This window comes from Triticum dicoccoides, chromosome 5A (assembly GCF_002162155.2).
Source record: "Triticum dicoccoides isolate Atlit2015 ecotype Zavitan chromosome 5A, WEW_v2.0, whole genome shotgun sequence".
In the NCBI taxonomy this organism is placed as follows: domain Eukaryota; kingdom Viridiplantae; phylum Streptophyta; class Magnoliopsida; order Poales; family Poaceae; genus Triticum; species Triticum dicoccoides.
Window position 1 is genome coordinate 639,724,413 of NC_041388.1, and position 27,148 is coordinate 639,751,560.

Genomic DNA, 27,148 nt, shown 5'->3' on the forward strand with positions numbered 1-27,148 from the left:
TTGAGCTTGTACTAGATGACCCGTTGCGCCAATGGCGCAAAGGCCGAGAGGAATGCAAGTATTGAAAGAGTGTACATAAATATATTTAGGGACTGATTGGAACACATGAATTATTCATGATACATAGTGTTATAAGAAGTTTACGATAGATTATTTACAATGCTATTAAAAAGGAAGGTAGATAGGCAGAGATACATATTGTGTTCACTGATGAGTAAAGTAAATGAATGTATGTTCATAGCGAAGGTACTGAAAGGACGAACCACAGTGGGCAAAAGCAAAGATGCAACATAGATAAATAACATTGTCTCAACGCATCAACATGGATTTCATAATTATACATGACCATAGCACAGTTCAAAAAGGGGGAAAAAAATCTAAGGCGGAGCTATAAACAAAGAGCTTCGCATCTTATTCAGCCAACATAGGAGAATAAACACAACAGCCACAAGGCCAAGTCGTAATGGTGAAGCTATACATATACAGCTTCACATGGCATCAGACATCTTAGCAGGCTGAATACGATGCTCATGGGGATCGGACATAGTGATCATAGTCGTCATCCACGTCTTGATGACAATCATCAGCTGAATCTTCATCAGAATGCCCACTATAGAATGGATCAGGCACTTCATCATCTGAGTACATGCCTTTTTCCTCTAGGAACTGAGATGTTGTGGCTGAAGTGTTTTGAAGTGCGACCACTACATCGTGAATCTCCATGAGAGCCTGCTTCAGATTAGAAACAGACATTGAGGCAGCAGGGTCCGAGGCTAATGCCAGCAAGGCCATGAATTTTGTTTGATGTAGCACACACTTCTTCCACATAGTTGCATGCTTCTTTAGTTATCTTGTAGCTTATTTACATTGTTTTTAACAAGCAAGACACATAGGTAGAGATGCATCATATAGACACCTTTGAATTTGCTATATATAATTGGTAGTGTCATGACGAATATGTAGTAGTACCAATACAACTGAGGGGATACATCAATATTAATAAGTCCTTGATTACATTTAGTATACATGGCAACGGAAGGATGCGTATAAATAGATGCTTACTATAGTCTAAGGCCTATGCATGTCTTAATCTTCAGAGCAAGAACAAAAGGGTTAAGAAATCACTGAAACTAAATCTGGACTACGCTGCAGATGAAACAATGGTACTTTAGTGGTCACGTAGGCATGGCAGTTAGGTTAGATGCAGCAAAGGTAATTAGAAACGGTCTTTCATTCTTTCTAGGCGTTGTTCTACTTACCATAAACAAAAAGGTTGCAAATATAGATTGATTACATAGGCAAGCAGTGAGCTGGCGCTGACGGGTACCCTCCTTAGCTACAGCTGCAATGACCACAAAGTGGGGCTTCATGAGGGCAAATGTTCTCCTTAAAACTCAGTACCAAAGCTCAAGGAAGACTGCTTTGCACCCCTGTCAGCACCATCTGAGGTGGTGGATCTGTAAGAGAATCAACAATATGACAGGAAATGCTATCAATTGCAAGATCAATATATGTCTTAATTTGCTCATGATCTAATAGAGTAATCAAATAAAATCCCAGGTAACCACCTCGTACAGAAAACAAAGGGCATTTAAATCCTGAAACCTGAAGATATTAGATATACATGGTGTTCTGCCACATATACCATGAAGGAAAATAATAGCACAGAAGTAGAAGTTATATTCTAATGCAATACATGTACTATATGTATCCTGGAAATATAAACAGAAAAACAACATGACTGAGAAATATACACCGTGCACGTTCAGATATTCATGCTTAAAGGAAGTGCAATGTATACTGTGGAATCACACAACCTAAATCCATCTTCGTCTAGAAGACTGCATCATAACCATACATCAAGAAATTAATGGAAAAGGGGGTTTGCCCGGACGACGAAAAATTGTGTGACAGGCGGCATGGAGTTTTTATATTTCCAAGCCAAAATATATTACAAACAAAAACATTAGAGACAATCGCCATGAAGAACTAAGCATCTATATGGAGTGGGGTGAGAGATGGACCCTTCAACATTTCATTGCCCACCGTTATCCCTAAATGACATGCATTCATTCTTCATCCTGGAAGCACCGATGCTGCACCAAGTTGTCAAACGTCAATGATAAATCAAATACATATTTATAAATAAGACTGTTTAGATATGTTGATCCGGCAAAATAATTAAATGGGTGGTCATTATTAGGAATGCTTCTTGGGGCCTGCTAATGAATGGAAAGCTATAGTACATAGGAGTCTAAATGCTACAAAAGATTCTTTCTCTGGGAACATCAGATTGCCACAAATGTATACTTTTTTCCTTCAGCATGCTTATGTTCTGGTATTCATGACAAGCAAGTGACCTACATTTTCACCCCTAGTGTGGTACCATTTTTTATCAGCTATATTAAAAATGAACTGTGTGGTTAGGCTCATGATTGCCAAGAACAATTACTACGTTGCTAGTGTGGCTATCGACCTATTACAGACCAAACTATACTTTAGTTGTTTCTGTTTATCTAGGAACTTTAGGTATTGCATTTGCAACAGACAGGTATTAATAACCACATAAGATTGACAAACAAATATAGTATCTTGGCTGCATCATACATTTTAAAGGTTAGGTACCTAGCAGCGTTCTAGTGGGGAGTGCTGATTTTGATCCATTATCAGGTGATTCAAGAGATTCCTAATGAACCAAGACCATACAGTTTGAGACCAACAAAGCAGTACAAAAGAACAAACAGAAGGTACCTCTTGTGGTAATGTCTTGGCATGTCGTCGATTGGTGGCACTGGAGTTCGAACAATTCCATCTCTCTGCATAATTGAATACATCCTTTCAGCTGAACTGGGCATGTTTCAGAAGCCCAGGATGCTGTCACCAAGAGCATCCTTTTGCAGGTCACGCCATCGATGAAATATCAATATTCCTTCCTCTTTCAATGTATCGTCAGGTAACCTATCTTATTTCCCCAAACTAAGATTGTCTGACTGCCTTGCTATCGCCTACTAAAGGCACTGTTATGTGGATTTAAACGAACTGCCTGCAGTACATAAAAGTTATATCAACTCACATACAAAAAAGGTTAAATATCTATTTCATGAATACATTAATATTTCCCTGAAGTAAAAAACCTAAATAACCAGTTCTAAGTTTAGCTGAAACTTCGACTGAGTTACTGAGTCACTCATTGTTCTGTTCATAGCTTTTAAACCGCTTAACCGATCTCAGCAAATAAACTATTTTAAGATACCCACAGAGAATTTCCTACAACTTTATTTAAGGTGATTGGGACTAAAACTGTCTCTAACTTGGTTGAATATAGGTAAATAAATCTCACAGCCTCGCTATTATTAAATAGTAGCACCTATTCTGGCTTAACTCCTAAACTACCAATCAAATTTCAGTGAAACCAGCACCATTGGAAACATAAAAACAAGAGCAACAACTGTTGTTTTAGGAGTACATTGAAATTCCGCACAGATTATGCCCATAATTTGAAAGAAACTTAGTGCTAAAATATACTACCTAGCAGCTACGAATCTGAATATAATTCTGCCTTATCTCAGCACCTGCTTGTGTTTGCTACAGGAGAAAAGAAACAAAATACGAACATCATCTGCAGCTTGCTGTGAGCAGATGCCAACTCCAACGGGGCTGAACCCGGGCTTCGTCTTCCTCCTTGCTAGTCTGTGATGCAAGCTTATATAGGCAAGCATCTAAGTGTTACAAATATACTTGTGTATTTCTACAGGGAGGCAGACCTAAAGTTTTTTTAGACATGCACATAATTAAGGGAGGTTTATGGCTGATTCAGTCCAAGCAAGTCGCCTTTTTCCATACTTGTTTAGAAGTGTAAATACTTGTTTAAACGTTACTACAATCCTCAGGGGAAATCAGCTATGCAGACCAAAAAGATGACAAATTTAGAAGTTTGTAGTTATTACCAAAGCAATCACCAGAAAGATCAATTTGTATGTATTGACAAATTTAGAAGTGTGTAGTTATCCACTTATCCTTACTCGGATGTACTGACAAGAACAACTGAAAGGCATCGCTATCCCGTGAGAACCAATCAGTGTGCTTTGTATGATAAAAATGAAAGACTGCAACTTTCATGACTAATGTCTGATATGACAAAAACCAGTCTGGAATTTGGTTGTTAGTGGGCTCCCCTGTTTTTTTTTTGTCGACGTCAGCCACGGATCAGTCCCCACGACACACCCCATGGCACAGAGATGATACCTGCATATGGCAAAGCGAACGAATCAGCACATGGCATAGGCTAGTAGCTGCAAAAGCCAATTGCTAAAGGAACCCACATTGGGCTCCCCTGATGTGCAGCTTCACCACCTGGTGCAGTCCATTACTGATGTTTGCCGCATTTCTTATAGAAGCATCTTGGATGAAAAATCCACTGGTTGGAGCGCATCTACAAAGGGAAACACAATAATAAAATAACCATGACTGGATGGTGTGGGGTAGTTCTAGTTTCTTGATAAAACTAAGATAACGGTGATGGAATCATACCTCTTATTCTGCTATGATAACATATATGCTAGATCAGTTGTTAGAATCCACACGTAAAACAGCATGGAAGTTTCTTCAATATGCAAGTACTTGGTTTGGCCTGGTACAGAAAAGTCTTTCGATTTGTGTCGTGCTCTTGAGAAAAGACAGAATATGATTAAGCATATAACAAAGTCATTTGTATTCATTTTTGTGTGGACAAGTACTCTATTTATTCACTGACTCGAAAAATAGGACAGTATGCTTCTCGACATTTGCTTGTGTAAAGCAAAACTAACCAAATCCTCTTTTTTACTTCCTTAATTGACTACAAATTCAAATAGTACATTTAAAATGTTGTTGAACCATTTCCTTTTGGCAGGCGTATGCTGAAAAAAAAAGTATCCGAATGTATATTTTTTGTGCACACTAATCACCACTCAGAAAATATGTTAAAAAGGCCCATATAAATTAGGCAAATTGGGACATGGTACACCAAGTAACTGCCCAGTTCTTGCACATCCGAATAGAACAAAAAAAAAAATCCTCCACCACCAGAGGAACCGAACCTATGAATGTATTAAAAAAGAATAGGTACACATCAGATTGACCTCAAACTTTATCTCAAAGCAAACACCACATAAAACGCAATACAACATGGAGGCATCGTCCAATGGTCACTCATGGCATGATCACGTCTACAGAATTCCACATCTGAACAGCAGAAAAAAACATCCACATCCAGAAAGCCCAAATCTATGAATGAAGTCACACTGAATTATAGATCAGATCAACCTCAAACTTTGTCTCACAGCCTAAAGCACATTAAAACATGGATGCATCATCCAGGCAAGCCATCTGATGGAACATGGGAAGACCTCCACATCCAACAGAGTAATTTGCTATGAGGAAAGGGGATTGAGCTGACCTGGGTCATGGGTGCAGAGGGACTGAGAAGGTGCCGATAACCTGTTGATCCTGCAAGATGTGTGGGAATCCCACAAGAATCAAATGCCTCAGGGATCTCCTCCCGCTGGATCCAGTACCAGCAAATCCCTGAGATGATGAACACCATAGGGATAGTAGGCAAAGGGAAATGCATAACATATTAAGCGGCCGGTGTTACATGTTTACAAACGGATTGAAGAACAGGGAAATACAACGATGGCGCTTTATCTCAGCAGCGCGTGACGTAGTAGTGTCGCCGCCGGCGACGGCCTCCCTTGTTTCCATCAGGTCGTCGATAAGCCTGCGCAGATCACAGGACGACCCGCCTTCCGACACGGCCGCGCGAGCCTTCACTGCGAGCTCCTGCACTCGGCCCCTCGCCGTCTCCCCCGTTCCGCCTGGTTCCAAGAACCTCGCCACCGCCCAACGTCACCGCCTCGGCCGGCACCATCTCCTTCTCCTCCTTCGTGCTCCGTGCTCTGCCCCACACCTTCTCGCCGATCTTGGGGACGTCTGTGACCAGCCTCTCCTCGATGAACTGGTCGAACACCAGCGGCCATGTCTGCATCGGCGCGCCGGCCGCCGCCGCCGCCTCCAGCAGCGAGCTCGACCCACAGTGCGCCAGGAACGCCCCCACTGCCAGATGAGCTAGGATCGCGGTCTTCGGGGCCCACGCCCCTCCCACCCCGCCGTTGGGAATAAAGCAATAGGAGGGGGGAGTGGACGTAGGCGGGGACCGAACGGTGGAGATCCAGTGGCTGCAGATGCGTCGAGGACTTGGCGCTTGGATGGATGACGAGGATGCCGATGACGGATGATCTCAAGGCCAGCCAAGGGCTCTGGCGTCAGCCATGGCGGCCCGGACACCGAGGACAAGGGCGCTCTCTTCCCCCACCACCACTTTTCATCGGCGGCCAGATCCAGAATCACGGCACGCGGCGCGTGATGCCGGCGACCGGCGCCCGACCCGGCTGGATCGAGAACGTAGTGGCGCCCCGCGGCTGCACATCAAGCACCGGGGAGAGAAGGCGGCGGTGCCAGAGCAGGGGAGATGGGACAGCGTGGAGAGAGAAGAAGAAGGGCTCGAGGACGGAGAGGATTGGAAGTGCGGTGGATTTCGGGAAGAGGATTGGTCTGGCTCTCGTCTCAGGATTGGTCCTGGCTTTCCATCCCACGTCCCATGATCGCTGCATCCCACCTCTCTTTTCCAGCCTAACACTCGCACACACGCACATAGTGACTGAAACGCCGGGCCCGCTGCATATTGGCCCACACGTCATCAACATTAAACACGAACCAGCAGCCCACAGCCGATGTCGTGTGAGCGACAAGCGCTCCAGTCCATTGCTCCTTTTACCACAGAAGACGGTCTGTATTTCTCACACGGACGACGCACGCCCGGCACACTGCGCCGCTGGTCCCATGCATTTGCCTGGCCCAGGCGTCATCCACCAAAACCCAAATCCATGGCGTGAGGTAAGATCAATGGCAGGATCTTTGACAGACAGCTGAAAAGTACTGATAACTTTACACGGACGCACATTGGATGAACCAGATTGAACGCGCGAAGCAATTGCTCTAGTTAGGCGGGTACTCTAAGAGGGTTTATATGTTCAAATGGGTGCGTGCATATTTGTGGTTGTGTGCGTATGCATATATTGTACGTGCTTGTGATATCTGCGTATTATTATCATCTCATCAATACATAATTCATTCTCCAGACCAATTACTCTGATGCATCTCTCAACTCTCAAGCTCTTTTCATTTACCCTGTTAGTCTGTTAATCAAGCTGCACGTTCCGGCTGCTAGTCACTAATATTTCTTCAGTTTCGTCACAGATTGGAGAGCATGTAGCGTGTGTCGGAATTTTGTTAGTAGATTTTTGCCCCAAAGCGTAACTAAAATTCTGAAATTCTCTTGGCACATTCATACACACATATGAATGGAGTGAGTGAGGCTAAAGTTTAGTCTCACTCCGAAAGTTGAGGGAGAGTTGCACCTCTTTATAAGGTGAGCTCTTGTACCACTTGTATGAGCATGAGAAAAGGAGACCTACACGCACGCTCCTCCTCCTCCCTCGTCACGATGTGCCGCGCCGCGCCGTGGTTGCGGGATTGAGCCGAGGGCAGAGCTATGCACGTTGTCTATATTTTTGCTGCTCGGGAAAAAATAATGAGTCATTAATTAATAATTAAATTAACAGGCGCGTTAATTAGTGAACCTTTCCGATTCTTTTGGATCGTGACGACTCGGACGTGGGGTTTACTCCCACGACCTGCCCGGCCCGCACTATATAGTCAGGCGGACGTCTACCCTAGCCGCCACCGCTTCGTATGGTTTCTCACCACCGTTCCAGATCGTTGTGCTGTCAAGCAAGTCTTCTCCATCCCTCCTTTTGACGTGCACCGGGAGAAGGGACAGCAGGCCTCCAGAACCCCGCCTTTCGTGATCCTGGGAGAGGGGCGATCAGGTTTTTGAGGAGCGCACTCGCGCGACTGCTGGCAGCGACGACTTCTTCCCCGACCTCGGCAACCTCATCCTCGACGACATGGGCGACAATGTCAACGCCGGCGGTGCTGCTCCCGCTACACCGTATGTGATTCTATCCTTCCTGTTCGAAATCGTGGTAGAATTCATGTTTCTAGTATGTGCCCTAGATGTGATCTGTTCATCTGCTATGGTAGTTCGCATGATTAATTTAATCTCTGCTACTGTAGTCATGATTTATCTTCTAATTATTCGAATTAAATCTCATAGTAACTTGCTCATATTTCCAACAGCGTGAACCCCCAGCCTTGTACACATGCATGGCCTCGTTTTTATTTCTTGCATATAGCTAGCTCGCCGCTATGTAAGCGTTGGTGGGATGGCACGAAACCAAGGTAGACAGGGCTGCTTAGTATGCAATTGGAAAGTACCTGTTGAATGGCGCAGCCGTCAGTTCGATCATGAGGTACACTAGGATGTTTGGGCTGACTTGAAACAATCTCAATATAAGAGAAAAAATACCACAGAACTTGAACGTAGCGGCAAAAAATTCTCTGTAACACTTAGTGTGTGTTGCATCTACACAACGTTTCCATGCATATCTTTTGTTTAAAATTGCTAAAATTCAGCTAAAATTTATTTTTGCTAAAATTGCCGCATACTGTGTGTGCACTGTGTGCATGCACACTAACGTACAATAAGAAATTGTGATGGTTAGTATAAGTGTACACTGTTTGAGGTTCGAATCCCCACCGCGTCACTATTTTACTTTGCCTGCGTCGGTACAGAGGAAAAAAATAAGCTGAGGAGGCATCATTCAAACTGTTTGACTAGTCAACTCAACAAAATGCGAAGTTATACGATGTGACAGTGACCGTATAATCATCACAACTCGTATTTAGTGACCGTATTAACCGTATTTTTAAGTATAGTGATCAAAGTGAGCGTACACGACAAGTCCAGTGACCACCAATGCATTTTACTCTTTTTACTTCTCTACCATCTTTCAAGGGGTCGGTTATAGATGTTGTAAGAGTCATTTGTAGTACTTCACTTGCTTCCAACAAAAATTATGCCTGGCATTTCTCATATTAGATTCTCATCATGCTTTCATTTTCAGGGGCTAGGTTATCATCTTCGGTCAAACTGAGAAGTTGACCACTCTAGTTGTGCTTTAAGGCAGACAGCGACGAACCAATGAATTTGCTTACAAGGTACTCCTACCGCTGATAAGCCTATTTTCAAGTACGTGGGAGATAGTGACAACTTCAATAGTCATTCTTGTAACTTTATAAGAGGGACGTGTGTTGCATATGTACACGTTCACTATGCCTGTGTCTATGGTACAAACAAGTCAAAAGTGCTTAACCAATGGAATTCAATCGAAGACTGGCCCTAAAACGGCTCGCGTTAAACTGAATTCAGAGGACGAAACACCCCAAAATGTGGAAACAGAATATTATCCTAGCAAATCAAATTAAGGCGATCCAATCACCGCACATCAATCATCCGGCCACCATCCCTCAACCGCAATAGAGGGCCAGTTCTTTTCGGCGATTCTTTCAGAATCGTCCCCCTCCCCAGCTTCTCCCAGAATCACCACTCTATATATTTTTTACAATCTTAGATAATTAGACCTTAACTAGATAGGATTGTAAAAAAAATATAAAGTGACAATTCTGAAAGAAGCTAGGGAGGAGGACGATTATGGGAGAATCGCCCAAAAGAACTGGCCCAGACACTTTTATCAAAAAAAAAACCGCAATAGACACTTCAGTTGTCACATGTCCCAGCCGTTGTACGGTACTCAGAGGAGTACTATCGGCGTGGTGTCCAACCAATTTGAACTGTGGCAGATGGGGTGCTTTATTGTCGGCATTAACTTTGTTGCACAGTTTAATGGACTGATGATAGTATAGATGAGGAGGACGACAAGAACATGTTGTTCAACCTCGGCCGTCACACCTAAGCACGTATGGGCATCTTTAACCCCGGGACCATCGGGGCAATTGGTGCTACCGATGCACTAGACCTCGTTGCACGTTAAAAAATGTTTGAAAAATCCAAAAAAAAATTAATACATTGTCACAACGTCAACTTACGTTGTAAAAAAATCAAATTAAAATTCAAAACATTTCACGAGATACAAAAATGACAAATTTGACATCAGTGTGCTAATGGACCAAAACCGAAACCCAACTTGTGTTATGTACTATTCGGTGTCAAATTTGTCATTTTTGTACCTGGAGCAGTGTTTTGAATTTTTGCGACAACATATATTGATGTTGTGTCAATGCACTAATATTTTTTCTAATTTTTTGGAATATTTTTTAATGTGCAACGGGGACCGGTAGCACAAATTACCCCGGTGCACGAGATACATCCCCCCTTCAACCCCAACCCCTAACTGTCTACTAATGTCTGATCCTATTTTTTTAAGCTCACGACACTTATAAAATTCATCCATAAATTTAAGGGTTGGACGTGCTTTGTTGTGCCATTGGTGTTGTTGTATTTTCATTAAAAAAGTACTCTCTTTGTTTCAAAATATAAGGTGTATTAGTTTTTTAAAAAGTCAAACATATTTAAGTTTGACCAAACTTATAGACAAATATATCAATATCCATAATATCAAACCAGTATCATTAGATTTATCATGAAATGAATTTTCATATTTTACTTATTTGGTATTATGGATGTCGATATTTTTGGCTCTTAAGTTGATCAAAGTTAAAAAAAATGACTTTTCGAAAAATAACACACCATATATTTGGTAAACAAACGGAGTATTTGATTTGGCGAGTTGGGGAGATGATAGAGTGTTTTTTATTTTTATTCATAATGCAGTGTTTTGGTCACTAGTAGAAAAAGGACCTAATGTGAGACACATTAGTGCCGGTTTGATTTTAGCCCGGTACTAATGGTACCATTAGTGCCGGTTCGAACGGCTATGCATTAATGCCGGTTCGTGTTGAACCTTTAGTACCGGTTCGTGCCACGAACCGGTACTAAAGGGGTGATGGCAGGCTGGCGTCAGGCCAGGGCCCCACGATCACCTTTAGTACCGGTTCGTTTCATAAACCGGTACTAAAGGGCTAACCTTTAGTACCGGTTTGTGCCACGAATCGGTACTAAAGGGGTCTGACCTATAGTACCGGATTGTGACACAAACCGGCACTATAGGGCAATTTTCAAACTCTACCCCCCCCCCCCGGTGTGTCGCCATTTCAGTTCTGAAAATGATAAAAACTTCAAAAAATAAAATCTTTCGAGAGGTAGTTATATTACTACATCTACTAGTTAGGAAAATTTGAAAACTTAAATTTGGACATGTTTTGCAAAAAGTGTTGGGAAAATGTAAAATGGCTATAACTTTTGCATACGATGTCGGAAAAAAACGTATAATATATCAAAAAAATTCAGCACGAAAATCCACATCCGATGGAGACCGCCTACGGCCTGTTTGCAATTTTTTAGAATCCTCAAATTCCAAAACGAAAAAAAGATATGGTCAAATTTCAGTTTTTTTCAATGTTAGGGATATCTCTTATCGGGAACTTATCGGTCGACCCATGATAAGGGATAAATCGGCCAGTTTATCGGCATATCGACCAATTTATCGCCATATCGGCTGATTTATCGGGCCATTTATCTTATCAGTCAGACAACGGTAAGCGATAAATCGGCCGATTTATCGAAATATCGGAAGATATCTTGAACATTGGTTTTTTAAAAAAAAAATTGGTTAAATCTGGTCAAACTACTTATTCAAGAAGTATTAATGTTACTACATAATTATTCAAGAATATTAGTGTTACTAAATAATTATTTCAATTTTCTGAATTTTGGTCAAATCTGGTCAAACTATGGTCAAACTTATTCAAGAAATATTAGTGTTACTAAATAATTACTGTTTTTTAGAATAATAGTTTCAAACTCAAACGGTGAAACGTGTGACCTAATGCTCAAGCTAAACTGCTGAGGGTTAATAGGATTGACAGCTTACATTTGTCAGGAAAACAACAAGTGCAGACTTGGAATGTAGGGGGAATAGAACTCTGAAGTTAAGCGTGCTCAGGCTGGGGGAGTGAGAGGATGGGTGACCGGCCAGGAAGTCAGGCGATTTGGAATGAGTGATCCACACTTGAGCAGTTAAGAGAGGTGATTAGAGACTAAATCATCAAATAATTCAGAAAAATTAAAAATCGAAAAAAATCAGATTTTTTTCTAAAATTTTCAAAAAAAAGTTCAAAAAAAAAACCTTTAGTACCGGATGGTAACACCAACCGGTACTAAAGGTCCCCCATACCAGGGCGCGAGCTCACGCCACATGGTGGCACTTTAGCGCCGGTTCGTGCCGAACCGGTACTAAAGGGGGGGGCTTTAGTGTCCATCCTTTAGTGCCGGTTATGGAACCGGCACTAAAGGCCCTTACGAACCGGCGCTAAAACTCCGTTTTCTACTAGTGGGTGGGCTATCATCGTGTGATTTTGAGTTATCTATTAATCAATGCATAGTTATGTGCGGAAATTTTCTAGGTCGGTGGCCGCATGTATTATATTGGTGCGACAGTATATATGTTGGCGCTTGTTTTTCTAGGTCATGAGAGGATGCATGGGATTGATATGTTTTTATATGTCGGTTGTGTAGGGTTTCGTAGTAATTTCAAAAAAATTCCTACGCACACGCAAGATCACGGTGATGCATAGCAACGAGAGGGGAGAGTGTTGTCTACGTACCCACGCAGACCGACTGCGGAAGCGTTGACACAACGTAGAGGAAGTAGTCGTACATCTTCACAATCCAACCGATCAAGCACCGAAACTACGGCACCTCCGAGTTCGAGCACACGTTCAGCTCGATGACGATCCCCAGACTCCGATCCAGCAAAGTGTCGGGGAAGAGTTCCGTCAGCACGACGGCGTGGTGACGATCTTGATGTACTACAGCAGCAGGGCTTCGCCTAAACTCCGCTACAGTATTATCACGGAATATGGTGGCTGGGGGCACCGCACACGGCTAAGGAATAGATCACGTGGATCAACTTGTGTGTTTCTGGGGTGCCTCTGCCTCAGTATATAAAGGATTAGAGGGGGGAGGCTGGCCGGCCACAGGACGCGCGCCAGGAGAGTCCTACTCCCTCTGGGAGTAGGATCCCCCCCCCCCAATCCTAGTTGGAATAGGACTCCTTGAGGGGGGAAAGAGAGAGAGGGGGCCGGCCACCTCTCCTAGTCCTAATAGGACTAGGGAAAGGGGGGAGGCGCACAGCCACCTTGGGCTGCCCCTTTCTCCTTTCCACTAAAGCCCACTAAGGCCCATATAGCTCCCGGGGGGTTCCGGTAACCTCCCGGTACTCCGGTAAAATCTCGATTTCACCCGGAACACTTACGATATCCAAACATAGGCTTCCAATATATCAATCTTTACGTCTCGACCATTTCGAGACTCCTCGTCATGTCCGTGATCACATCCGGGACTCTGAACAACCTTCGGTACATCAAAATGCATAAACTCATAATATAACTATCATCATAACCTTAAGCGTGCGGACCCTACGGGTTCGAGAACAATGTAGACATGACCGAGACACATCTTCGGTCAATAACAAATAGCGGGACCTGGATGCCCATATTGGCTCCTACATATTCTACGAAGATCTTTATCGGTCAGATCGCATAACAACATACGTTGTTCCCTTTGTCATCGGTATGTTACTTGCCCGAGATTCAATCGGCGGTATCCAATACCTAGTTCAATCTCGTTACCGGCAAGTCTCTTTACTCGTTCCGTAATACATCATCTCACAACTAACATATTAGTTGTAATGCTTGCAAGGCTTATGTGATGTGCATTACCGAGAGGGCCCAGAGATACCTCTCCGACAATCAGAGTGACAAATCCTAATCTCGAAATACGCCAACCCAACATGTACCTTTGGAGACACCTGTAGTACTCCTTTATAATCACCCAGATACGTTGTGATGTTTGGTAGTACCCAAAGTGTTCCTCCGGTAAACGGGAGTTGCATAATCTCATAGTTATAGGAACATGTATAAGTCATGAAGAAAGCAATAGCAACATACTAAACGATCGGGTGCTAAGCTAATGGAATGGGTCATGTCAATCAGATCATTCAACTAATGATGTGACCTCATTAATCAAATAACAACACTTTGTTCATGGTCAGGAAACATAACCATCTTTGATTAACGAGCTAGTCAAGTAGAGGCATACTAGTGACACTAAGTTTGTATATGTATTCACGCATTATTATGTTTCCGGTTAATACAATTCTAGCATGAATAATAAACATTTATCATGATATAAGGAAATAAATAATAACTTTATTATTGCCTCTAGGGCATATTTCCTTCAGTCTCCCACTTGCACTAGAGTCAATAATCTAGATTACACTGTAATGATTCTAACACCCATGGAGCCTTGGTGTTGATCATGTTTTGCTCGTGGAAGAGGCTTAGTCAACGGGTCTGCAACATTCAGATCCGTATGTATCTTGCAAATCTCTATGTTTCCCACCTGGACTAGATCCCGGATGGAGTTGAAGCATCTCTTGATGTGCTTGGTCCTTTTGTGAAATCTGGATTCCTTTGCCAAGGCAATTGCACCAGTATTGTCACAAAAGATTTTCATTGGACCCGATGCACTAGGTATGACACCTAGATCGGATATGAACTCCTTCATCCAGACTCCTTCGTTCGCTGCTTCCGAAGCAGCTATGTACTCCGCTTCACATGTAGATCCCGCTACGACGCTTTGTTTAGAACTGCACCAACTGACAGCTCCACCGTTTAATGTAAACACGTATCCGGTTTGCGATCTAGAATCGTCCGGATTAGTGTCAAAGCTTGCATCAACGTAACCTTTTACGGTGAGCTCTTTGTCACCTCCATATACGAGAAACATATCCTTAGTCCTTTTCAGGTATTTCAGGATGTTCTTGACCGCTGTCCAGTGATCCACTCCTGGATTACTTTGGTACCTCCCTGCTAAACTTATAGCAAGACACACATCAGGTCTGGTACACAATATTGCATACATGATAGAGCCTATGGCTAAAGCATAGGGAACATCTTTCATTTTCTCTCTATCTTCTGAAGTGGTCGGGCATTGAGTCTTACTCAACTTCACACCTTGTAACACAGGCAAGAACCCTTTCTTTGCTTGATCCATTTTGAACTTCTTCAAAACTTTGTCAAGGTATGTGCTTTGTGAAAGTCCAATTAAGCGTCTTGATCTATCTCTATAGATCTTAATGCCTAATATGTAAGCAGCTTCACCGAGGTCTTTCATTGAAAAACTCTTATTCAAGTATCCCTTTATGCTATCCAGAAATTCTATATCATTTCCAATTAGTAATATGTCATCCACATATAATATCAGAAATGCTACAGAGCTCCCACTCACTTTCTTGTAAATACAGGCTTCTCCGAAATTCTGTATAAAACCAAATGCTTTGATCACACTATCAAAGCGTTTATTCCAACTCCGAGAGGCTTGCACCAGTCCATAAATGGATCGCTGGAGCTTGCACACTTTGTTAGCTCCCTTTGGATTGACAAAACCTTCCGGTTGCATCATATACAACTCTTCTTCCAGAAATCCATTCAGGAATGCAGTTTTGACATCCATCATCCAAATTTCATAATCATAAAATGCGGCAATCGCTAACATGATTCGGACAGACTTAAGCATCGCTACAGGTGAGAAAGTCTCATCGTAGTCAACCCCTTGAACTTGTTGAAAACCTGTCGCGACAAGTTGAGCTTTGTAGACAGTAACATTACCATCAGCGTCAGTCTTCTTCTTGAAGATCCATTTATTCTCAATTGCTTGCCGATCATCGGGCAAGTCAACCAAAGTCCATACTTTGTTCTCATACATGGATCCCATCTCAGATTTCATGGCTTCAAGCCACTTTGCGGAATCTGGGCTCACCATCGCTTCTTCATAGTTCGTAGGTTCATCATGATCTAGTAGCATGACTTCCAGAACGGGATTACCGTACCACTCTGGTGCGGATCTTACTCTGGTTGATCTACGAGGTTCAGTAGTATCTTGATCTGAAGTTTCATGATCATTATCATTAGCTTCCTCACTAACTGGTGTAGGTGTCACTGAAACAGTTTTCTGTGATGTACTACTTTCCAGTAAGGGAGCAGGTACAGTTACCTCGTCAAGTTCTACTTTCCTCCCACTCACTTCTTTCGAGAGAAACTCCTTTTCTAGAAAGGATCCATTCTTAGCAACGAATGTCTTGCCTTCGGATCTGTGATAGAAGGTGTACCCAACAGTCTCCTTTGGGTATCCTATGAAGACACATTTCTCCGATTTGGGTTCGAGCTTATCAGGTTGAAGCTTTTTCACATAAGCATCGCAGCCCCAAACTTTAAGAAACGACAACTTTGGTTTCTTGCCAAACCATAGTTCATAAGGTGTCGTCTCAACGGATTTTGATGGTGCCCTATTTAACGTGAATGCGACCGTCTCTAAAGCATAACCCCAAAACGATAGCGGTAAATCTGTAAGAGACATCATAGATCGCACCATATCTAGTAAAGTACGATTACGATGTTCGGACACACCATTACGCTGTGGTGTTCCGGGTGGCGTGAGTTGCGAAACTATTCCACAGTTTTTCAAATGTACACCAAACTCGTAACTCAAATATTCTCCTCCACGATCAGATCGTAGAAACTTTATTTTCTTGTTACGATGATTTTCAACTTCACTCTGAAATTCTTTGAACTTTTCAAATGTTTCAGACTTATGTTTCATTAAGTAGATATACCCATATCTGCTTAAATCATCTGTGAAGGTGAGAAAATAACGATATCCGCCACGAGCCTCAATATTCATCGGACCACATACATCGGTATGTATGATTTCCAACAAATCTGTTGCTCTCTCCATAGTACCGGAGAACAGTGTTTTAGTCATCTTGCCCATGAGGCACGGTTCGCAAGTACCAAGTGATTCATAATCAAGTGGTTCGAAAAGTCCATCAGTATGGAGTTTCTTCATGCGCTTTACACCGATATGACCTAAACGACAGTGCCACAAATAAGTTGCACTTTCATTATCAACTCTGCATCTTTTGGCTTCAACATTATGAATATGTGTATTACTACTATCGAGATTCAATAAGAATAGAGCACTCTTCAAGGGTGCATGACCATAAAAGATAGTACTCATATAAATAGAACAACCATTATTCTCTGATTTAAATGAATAACCGTCTCGCATCAAACAAGATCCAGATATAATGTTCATGCTCAACGCTGACACCAAATAACAATTATTTAGGTCTAATATTAATCCCGAAGGTAGATGTAGAGGTAGCGTGCCGACCGCCATCACATCGACTTTGGAACTGTTTCCCACGCGCATCGTCACCTCGTCCTTTGCCAGTGCCCGCTTATTCCGTAGTCCCTGTTTCGAGTTGCAAATATTAGCAACAGAACCAGTATCAAATACCCAGGTGCTACTGCGAGCTCTAGTAAGGTACACATCAATAACATGTATATCACATATACCTTTGTTCACCTTGCCATCCTTCTTATCCGCCAAATACTTGGGGCAGTTCCGCTTCCAGTGACCAGTCTGCTTGCAGTAGAAGCACTCAGTTTCAGGCTTAGGTCCAGACTTGGGTTTCTTCTCTTGAGCAGCAACTTGCTTGCCGTTCTTCTTGAAGTTCCCCTTCTTCTTCCCTTTCCCCTTTTTCTTGAAACTAGTGGTCTTGTTAACCATCAACACTTGATGCTCCTTCTTGATTTCTACCTCCGCAACTTTCAGCATTGCGAAGAGCTCGAGAATAGTCTTGTTCATCCCTTGCATATTATAGTTCATCACGAAGCTCTTGTAGCTTGGTGGAAGTGATTGGAGAATTCTGTCAATGACACAATCATCCGGAAGATTAACTCCCAATATAATCAAGTGATTATTATACCCAGACATTTTGAGTATATGCTCACTGATAGAACTGTTCTCCTCCATCTTGCAGCTATAGAACTTATTGGAGACTTCATATCTCTCAATCCGGGCATTTGCTTGAAATACTAACTTCAACTCCTGGAACATCTCATATGCTCCATGACGTTCAAAACATCGTTGAAGTCCCGATTCTAAGCCATAAAGCATGGCATACTGAACTATCGAGTAGTCATCAGCTTTGCTCTGCCAGACATTCATAACATCTGGTGTTGCTCCAGCAGCAGGCCTGGCACCCAGCGGTGCTTCCAGGACGTAATTCTTCTGAGCAGCAATGAGGATAATCCTCAAGTTATGGACCCAGTCCGTATAATTGCTACCATCATCTTTCAACTTTGCTTTCTCAAGGTAGGCATTAAAATTCAACGGAACAATAGCACGAGCCATCTATCTACAATCAACATAAACAAGCAAGATACTATCGGGTACTAAGTTCATGATAAGTTTAAGTTCAATTAATCAAATTACTTAAGAACTCCCACTTAGATAGACACCCCTCTAATCTTCTAAGTGATTACGCGATCCAAATCAACTAAACCATAATCGATCATCACGTGAGATGGAGTAGTTTCCAATGGTGAACATCGTTATGTTGATCATATCTACTATATGATTCACGCTCGACCTTTCGGTCTCCGTGTTCCGTGGCCATATCTGCATATGCTAGCCTCGTCAAGTTTAACCTGAGTATTCTGCGTGTGCAAAACTGGCTTGCACCCGTTGTAGATGGGCGTAGAGCTTATCACACCCGTGAAGGAAATATGCCCTAGAGGCAATAATAAAGTTATTATTTATTTCCTTATAATCATGATAAATGTTTATTATTCATGCTAGAATTGTATTAACCGGAAACATAATACATGTGTGAATACATAGACAAACAAAGTGTCACTAGTATGCCTCTACTTGACTAGCTCGTTAATCAAAGATGGTTATGTTTCCTGACCATGAACAATGAGTTGTTATTTGATTAACGAGGTCACATCATTAGTTGAATGATCTGATTGACATGACCCATTCCATTAGCTTAGCACCCGATCGTTTAGTATGTTGCTATTGCTTTCTTCATGACTTATACATGTTCCTATAACTATGAGATTATGCAACTCCCGTTTGCCGGAGGAACACTTTAGGTGCTACCAAACGTCACAACGTAACTGGGTGATTATAAAGGAGCATTACAGGTGTCTCCAAAGGTACATGTTGGGTTGGCGTATTTCGAGATTAGGATTTGTCACTCCGATTGTCGGAGAGGTATCTCTGGGCCCTCTCGGTAATGCACATCACATAAGCCTTGCAAGCATTACAACTAATATGTTAGTTGTGAGATGATGTATTACAGAACGAGTAAAGAGACTTGCCGGTAACGAGATTGAACTAGGTATTGGATACCGACGATCGAATCTCGGGCAAGTAACATACCGATGACAAAGGGAACAACGTATGTTGTTATGCGGTCTGACCGATAAAGATCTTCGTAGAATATGTAGGAGCCAATATGGGCATCCAGGTCCCGCTATTGGTTATTGACCGGAGACGTGTCTCGGTCATGTCTACATTGTTCTCGAACCCGTAGGGTCCGCACGCTTAAGGTTACGATGATAGTTATATTATGAGTTTATGCATTTTGATGTACCGAAGGTTGTTCGGAGTCCCGGATGTGATCACGGACATGACGAGGAGTCTCGAAATGGTCGAGACGTAAAGATTGATATATTGGAAGCCTATGTTTGGATATCGGAAGTGTTCCGGGTGAAATCGGGATTTTACCGGAGTACCGGGAGGTTACCGGAACCCCCCGGGAGCCATATGGGCCTTAATGGGCTTTAGTGGAAAGGATAAAGGGGCAGCCCAAGGTGGCTGCGCGCCTCCCCCCTCCCCTAGTCCTATTAGGACTAGGAGAGGTGGCCGGCCCCCCTCTCCCTCTTTCCCCCTCGGGGAATCCTAGTCCAACTAGGATTGGGGGGGGGGGGGAGTCCTACTCCCGGAAGGAGTAGGACTCCTCCTGCGCCCTCCTCCTGGCCGGCGCCCCCTCCCCCTTGGCTCCTTTATATACTGAGGCAGAGGCACCCCAGAAACACACAAGTTGATCCACGTGATCTATTCCTTAGCCGTGTGCGGTGCCCCCAGCCACCATATTCCTCGATAATACTGTAGCGGAGTTTAGGCAAAGCCCTGCTGCTGTAGTACATCAAGATCGTCACCACGCCGTCGTGCTGACGGAACTCTTCCCCGACACTTTGCTGGATCAGAGTCCGGGGATCGTCATTGAGCTGAACGTGTGCTCGAACTCGGAGGTGCCGTAGTTTCGGTGCTTGATCGGTTGGATCGTGAAGACGTACGACTACTTCCTCTACGTCGTGTCAGCGCTTCCGCTGTCGGTCTGCGTTGGGTACGTAGACAACACTCTCCCCTCTCATTGCTATGCATCACATGATCTTGCGTGTGCGTAGGAAATTTTTTGAAATTACTATGCAACCCAACAGTGGCATCCGAGCCTAGGTTATTTATGTTGATATTATATGCACGAGTAGAACACAAGTGAGTTGTGGGCGATATAAGTCATACTGCCTACCAGCATGTCATACTTTGGTTCGGCGGCATTGTTGGACGAGACAACCCGGACCAACATTACGCGTACGCTTACGCGAGACCGGTTCCCCCGACGTGCTTTGCACATGGGTGGCTTGCGGGCGACTGTCTCTCCAACTTTAGTTGAACCAAGTGTGGCTACGCCCGGTCCTTGCGAAGGTTAAAACAGAGTCTATTTGACAAACTATCGTTGTGGTTTTGATGCGTAGGTGAGATTGGTTCTTGCTTAAGCCCGTAGCAGCCACGTAAAACTTGCAACAACAAAGTAGAGGACGCCTAACTTGTTTTTGCAGGGCATGTTATGATGTGATATGGTCAAGGCATGATGCTGAATTTTATTGTATGAGATGATCATGTTTTGTAACCGAGTTATCGGCAACTGGCAGGAGCCATATGGTTGTCGCTTTATTGTATGCAATGCAATCGCGATGTAATGCTTTACTTTATTACTAAACGGTAGTGATAATCGTGGAAGCATAAGATTGGCGAGATGACAATGATGCTACGATGGAGATCAAGGTGTCGCGCCGGTGACGATGGTGATCATGACGGTGCTTCGGAGATGGAGATCACAAGCACAAGATGATGATGGCCATATCATATCACGTATATTGATTGCATGTGATGTTTATCTTTTTATGCATCTTATCTTGCTTTGATTGACAGTAGCATTATAAGATGATCTCTCACTAAATTATCAAGAAGTGTTCTCCCTGAGTATGCACCGTTGCCAAAGTTCGTCGTGCCCAGACACCACGTGATGATCGGGTGTGATAAGCTCTATGTCCATCTACAACGGGTGCAAGCCAGTTTTGCACACGCAGAATACTCAGGTTAAACTTGACGAGCCTAGCGTATGCAGATATGGCCTCGGAACACGGAGACCGAAAGGTCGAGCGTGAATCATATAGTAGATATGATCAACATAACGATGTTCACCATTGAAAACTAATCCATCTCACGTGATGATCGGTTATGGTTTAGTTGATTTGGATCACGTAATCACTTAGAAGATTAGAGGGATGTCTATCTAAGTGGGAGTTCTTAAGTAATTTGATTAATTGAACTTAAACTTATCATGAACTTAGTACCTGATAGTATCTTGCTTGGTTATGTTGATTGTAGATAGATGGCTCGTGCTGTTGTTCCGTTGAATTTTAATGCGTTCCTTGAGAAAGCAAAGTTGAAAGATGATGGTAGCAATTATATGGACTGGGTCCGTAACTTGAGGATTATCCTCATTGCTGCTCAGAAGAATTACGTCCTGGAAGCACCGCTGGGTGCCAGGCCTGCTGCTGGAGCAACACCAGATGTTATGAACGTCTGGCAGAGCAAAGCTGATGACTACTCGATAGTTCAGTGTGCCATGCTTTACGGCTTAGAATCGGGACTTCAACGACGTTTTCAACGTCATGGAGCATATGAGATGTTCCAGGAGTTGAAGTTAATATTTCAAGCAAATGCCCGGATTGAGAGATATGAAGTCTCCAATAAGTTCTATAGCTGCAAGATGGAGGAGAACAGTTCTGTCAGTTAGCATATACTCAAAATGTCTGGGTATAATAATCACTTGATTCAATTGGGAGTTAATCTTCCGGATGATTGCGTCATTGACAGAATTCTCCAATCACTGCCACCAAGCTACAAGAGCTTCGTGATGAACTATAATATGCAAGGGATGAACAAGACTATTCCCGAGCTCTTCGCAATGCTGAAAGCTGCGGAGGTAGAAATCAAGAAGGAGCATCAAGTGTTGATGGTTAACAAGACCACTAGTTTCAAGAAAAAGGGCAAAGGGAAGAAGAAGGGGAACTTCAAGAAGAAGGGCAAGCAAGTTGCTACTCAAGAGAAGAAACCCAAGTCTGGACCTAAGCCTGAAACTGAGTGCTTCTACTGCAAGCGGACTGGTCACTGGAAGCGGAACTGCCCCAAGTATTTGGCGGATAAGAAGGATGGCAAGGTGAACAAAGGTATATGTGATATACATGTTATTGATGTGTACCTTACTAGAGCTTGCAGTAGCACCTGGGTATTTGATACTGGTTCTGTTGCTAATATTTGCAACTCGAAACAGGGACTACGGAATAAGAGGGCACTGGCAAAGGACGAGGTGACGATGCGCGTGGGAAACGGTTCCAAAGTCGATGTGATCGCGGTCGGCACGCTACCTCTACATCTACCTTCGGGATTAATATTAGACCTAAATAATTGTTATTTGGTGCCAGCGTTGAGCATGAACATTATATCTGGATCTTGTTTGATGCGAGACGGTTATTCATTTAAATCAGAGAATAATGGTTGTGCTATTTATATGAGTAATATCTTTTATGGTCATGCACCCTTGAAGAGTGCTCTATTCTTATTGAATCTCGATAGTAGTAATACACATATTCATAATGTTGAAGCCAAAAGATGCAGAGTTGATAATGAAAGAGCAACTTATTTGTGGCACTGTCGTTTAGGTCATATCGGTGTAAAGCGCATGAAGAAACTCCATACTGATGGACTTTTCGAACCACTTGATTATGAATCACTTGGTACTTGCGAACCGTGCCTCATGGGCAAGATGACTAAAACACCGTTCTCCGGTACTATGGAGAGAGCAACAGATTTGTTGGAAATCATACATACCGATGTATGTGGTCCGATGAATATTGAGGCTCGTGGCGGATATCGTTATTTTCTCACCTTCACAGATGATTTAAGCAGATATGGGTATATCTACTTAATGAAACATAAGTCTGAAACATTTGAAAAGTTCAAAGAATTTCAGAGTGAAGTTGAAAATCATCGTAACAAGAAAATAAAGTTTCTACGATCTGATCGTGGATGAGAATATTTGAGTTACGAGTTTGGTGTACATTTGAAAAACTGTGGAATAGTTTCGCAACTCACGCCACCCGGAACACCACAGCGTAATGGTGTGTCCGAACGTCGTAATCGTACTTTACTAGATATGGTGCGATCTATGATGTCTCTTACAGATTTACCGCTATCGTTTTGGGGTTATGCTTTAGAGACGGCCGCATTCACGTTAAATAGGGCACCATCAAAATCCGTTGAGACGACACCTTATGAACTATGGTTTGGCAAGAAACCAAAGTTGTCGTTTTTTAAAGTTTGAGGCTGCGATGCTTATGTGAAAAAGCTTCAACCTGATAAGCTCGAACCCAAATCGGAGAAATGTGTCTTCATAGGATACCCAAAGGAGACTGTTGGGTACACCTTCTATCACAGATCCGAAGGCAAGACATTCGTTGCTAAGAATGGATCCTTTCTAGAGAAGGAGTTTCTCTCGAAAGAAGTGAGTGGGAGGAAAGTAGAACTTGACGAGGTAACTGTACCTGCTCCCTTACTGGAAAGTAGTACATCACAGAAAACTGTTTCAGTGACACCTACACCAGTTAGTGAGGAAGCTAATGATAATGATCATGAAACTTCAGATCAAGATACTACTGAACCTCGTAGATCAACCAGAGTAAGATCCGCACCAGAGTGGTACGGTAATCCTGTTCTGGAAGTCATGCTACTAGATCATGATGAACCTACAAACTATGAAGAAGCGATGGTGAGCCCAGATTCCGCAAAGTGGCTTGAAGCCATGAAATCTGAGATGGGATCCATGTATGAGAACAAAGTATGGACTTTGGTTGACTTGCCCGATGATCGGCAAGCAATTGAGAATAAATGGATCTTCAAGAAGAAGACTGACGCTGATGGTAATGTTACTGTCTACAAAGCTCGACTTGTCGCGAAAGGTTTTCGACAAGTTCAAGGGGTTGACTACGATGAGACTTTCTCACCTGTAGCGATGCTTAAGTCTGTCCGAATCATGTTAGCAATTGCCGCATTTTATGATTATGAAATTTGGCAGATGGATGTCAAAACTGCATTCCTGAATGGATTTCTGGAAGAAGAGTTGGATATGATGCAACCGGAAGGTTTTGTCGATCCAAAGGGAGCTAACAAAGTGTGCAAGCTCCAGCGATCCATTTATGGACTGGTGCAAGCCTCTCGGAGTTGGAATAAACGCTTTGATAGTGTGATCAAAGCATTTGGTTTTATACAGACTTTCGGAGAAGCCTGTATTTACAAGAAAGTGAGTGGGAGCTCTGTAGCATTTCTGATATTATATGTGGATGACATATTACTAATTGGAAATGATATAGAATTTCTAGATAGCATAAAGGGATACTTGAATAAGAGTTTTTCAATGAAAGACCTCGGTGAAGCTGCTTACATATTAGGCATTAAGATCTATAGAGATAGATCAAGACGCTTAATTGGACTTTCACAAAGCACATACCTTAACAAAGTTTTGAAGAAGTTCAAAATGGATCAAGCAAAGAAAGGGTTCTTGCCTGTGTTACAAGGTGTGAAGTTGAGTAAGACTCAATGCCCGACCACTGCAGAAGATAGATAGAAAATGAAAGATGTTCCCTATGCTTCAGCCATAGGCTGTATCATGTATGCAATGCTGTGTACCAGACCTGATGTGTGCCTTTCTATAAGTTTAGCAGGGAGGTACCAAAGTAATCCAGGAGTGGATCACTGGACAGCGGTCAAGAACATCCTGAAATACCTGAAAAGGACTAAGGATATGTTTCTCGTATATGGAGGTGACAAAGAGCTCACCATAAAAGGTTACGTTGATGCAAGCTTTGACACTGATCCGGACGATTCTAAATCGCAAACCGGATACGTGTTTACATTAAACGGTGGAGCTGTCAGTTGGTGCAGTTCTAAACAAAGCGTCGTAGCGGGATCTACATTTGAAGCGGAGTACATAGTTGCTTCGGAAGCAGCGAACGAAGGAGTCTGGATGAAGGAGTTCATATCCGATCTAGGTGTCATACCTAGTGCATCGGGTCCAATGAAAATCTTTTGTGACAATACTGGTGCAATTGCCTTGGCAAAGGAATCCAGATTTCACAAAAGGACCAAACACATCAAGAGACGCTTCAACTCCATCCGGGATCTAGTCCAGGTGGGAGACATAGAGATTTGCAAGATACATACGGATCTGAATGTTGCAGGCCCGTTGACTAAGCCTCTTCCACGAGCAAAACATGATCAACCCCAAGGCTCCATGGGTGTTAGAATCATTACAGTGTAATCTAGATTATTGACTCTAGTGCAAGTGGGAGACTGAAGGAAATATGCCCTAGAGGCAATAATAAAGTTTTTATTTATTTCCTTATAATCATGATAAATGTTTGTTATTCATGCTAGAATTGTATTAACCGGAAACATAATACATGTGTGAATACATAGACAAACAAAGTGTCACTAGTATGCCTCTACTTGACTAGCTCGTTAATCAAAGATGGTTATGTTTCCTGACCATGAACAATGAGTTGTTATTTGATTAATGAGGTCACATCATTAGTTGAATGATCTGATTGACATGACCCATTCCATTAGCTTAGCACCCGATTGTTTAGTATGTTACTATTGCTTTCTTCATGACTTATACATGTTCCTATAACTATGAGATTATGCAACTCCCGTTTGCCGGAGGAACACTTTGGGTGCTACCAAACGTCACAACGTAACTGGGTGATTATAAAGGAGCATTACAGGTGTCTCCAAAGGTACATGTTGGGTTGGCGTATTTTGAGATTAGGATTTGTCACTCCGATTGTCAGAGAGGTATCTCTGGGCCCTCTCGGTAATGCACATCACATAAGCCTTGCAAGCATTACAACCAATATGTTAGTTGTGAGATGATGTATTACGGAACGAGTAAAGAGACTTGCCGGTAACGAGATTGAACTAGGTATTGGATACCGACGATCGAATCTCGGGCAAGTAACATACCGATGACAAAGGGAACAACGCATGTTGTTATGCGGTCTGACCGATAAAGATCTTCGTAGAATATGTAGGAGACAATATGGGCATCCAGGTCCCGCTATTGGTTATTGACCGGAGACGTGTCTCGGTCATGTCTACATTGTTCTCGAACCCGTAGGGTCCGCACGCTTAAGGTTACGATGATAGTTATATTACGAGTTTATGCATTTTGATGTACCGAAGGTTGTTCGGAGTCCCGGATGTGATCACGGACATGACGAGGAGTCTCGAAATGGTCGAGACGTAAAGATTGATATATTGGAAGCCTATGTTTGGATATCGGAAGTGTTCCGGGTGAAATCAGGATTTTACCGGAGTACCGGGAGGTTACCGGAACCCCCCGGGAGCCATATGGGCCTTAATGGGCTTTAGTGGAAAGGAGAAAGGGGCAGCCCAAGGTGGCTGCGCGCCTCCCCCCTCCCCTAGTCCTATTAGGACTAGGAGAGGTGGCCGGCTCCCCTCTCCCTCTTTCCCCCTCGGGGAATCCTAGTCCAACTAGGATTGGGGGGGAGTCCTACTCCCGGAAGGAGTAGGACTCCTCTTGCGCCCTCCTCCTGGCCGGCGCCCCCTTCCCCCTTGGCTCCTTTATATACTGAGGCAGAGGCACCCCAGAAACACACAAGTTGATCCACGTGATCTATTCCTTAGCCGTGTGCGGTGCCCCCAGCCACCATATTCCTCGATAATACTGTAGCGGAGTTTGGGCGAAGCCCTGCTGCTGTAGTACATCAAGATCGTCACCACGCC

The 27,148-nt window shown here is 43.1% G+C and overlaps 1 long non-coding RNA gene across 9 annotated transcripts; it reads right to left on the bottom strand.

Moving 5' to 3' along the window:
- Positions 1 to 268: 268 nt before the first annotated feature.
- Positions 269 to 6,033, bottom strand: LOC119303654. Of its 9 annotated transcripts, none has more exons than XR_005147965.1 (5): positions 5,438 to 6,033; positions 4,531 to 4,630; positions 4,354 to 4,432; positions 2,752 to 4,245; positions 269 to 2,096 (listed from the first exon to the last, which is right to left on the bottom strand). It is a non-coding gene; the product is annotated as an uncharacterized LOC119303654 (long non-coding RNA). The 9 variants fall into 9 exon arrangements; XR_005147964.1 differs by having other exon boundaries at positions 4,323 to 4,432; XR_005147967.1 differs by having other exon boundaries at positions 4,323 to 4,432; positions 4,531 to 4,665.
- Between the last annotated feature and the right edge of the window lie 21,115 nt (positions 6,034 to 27,148).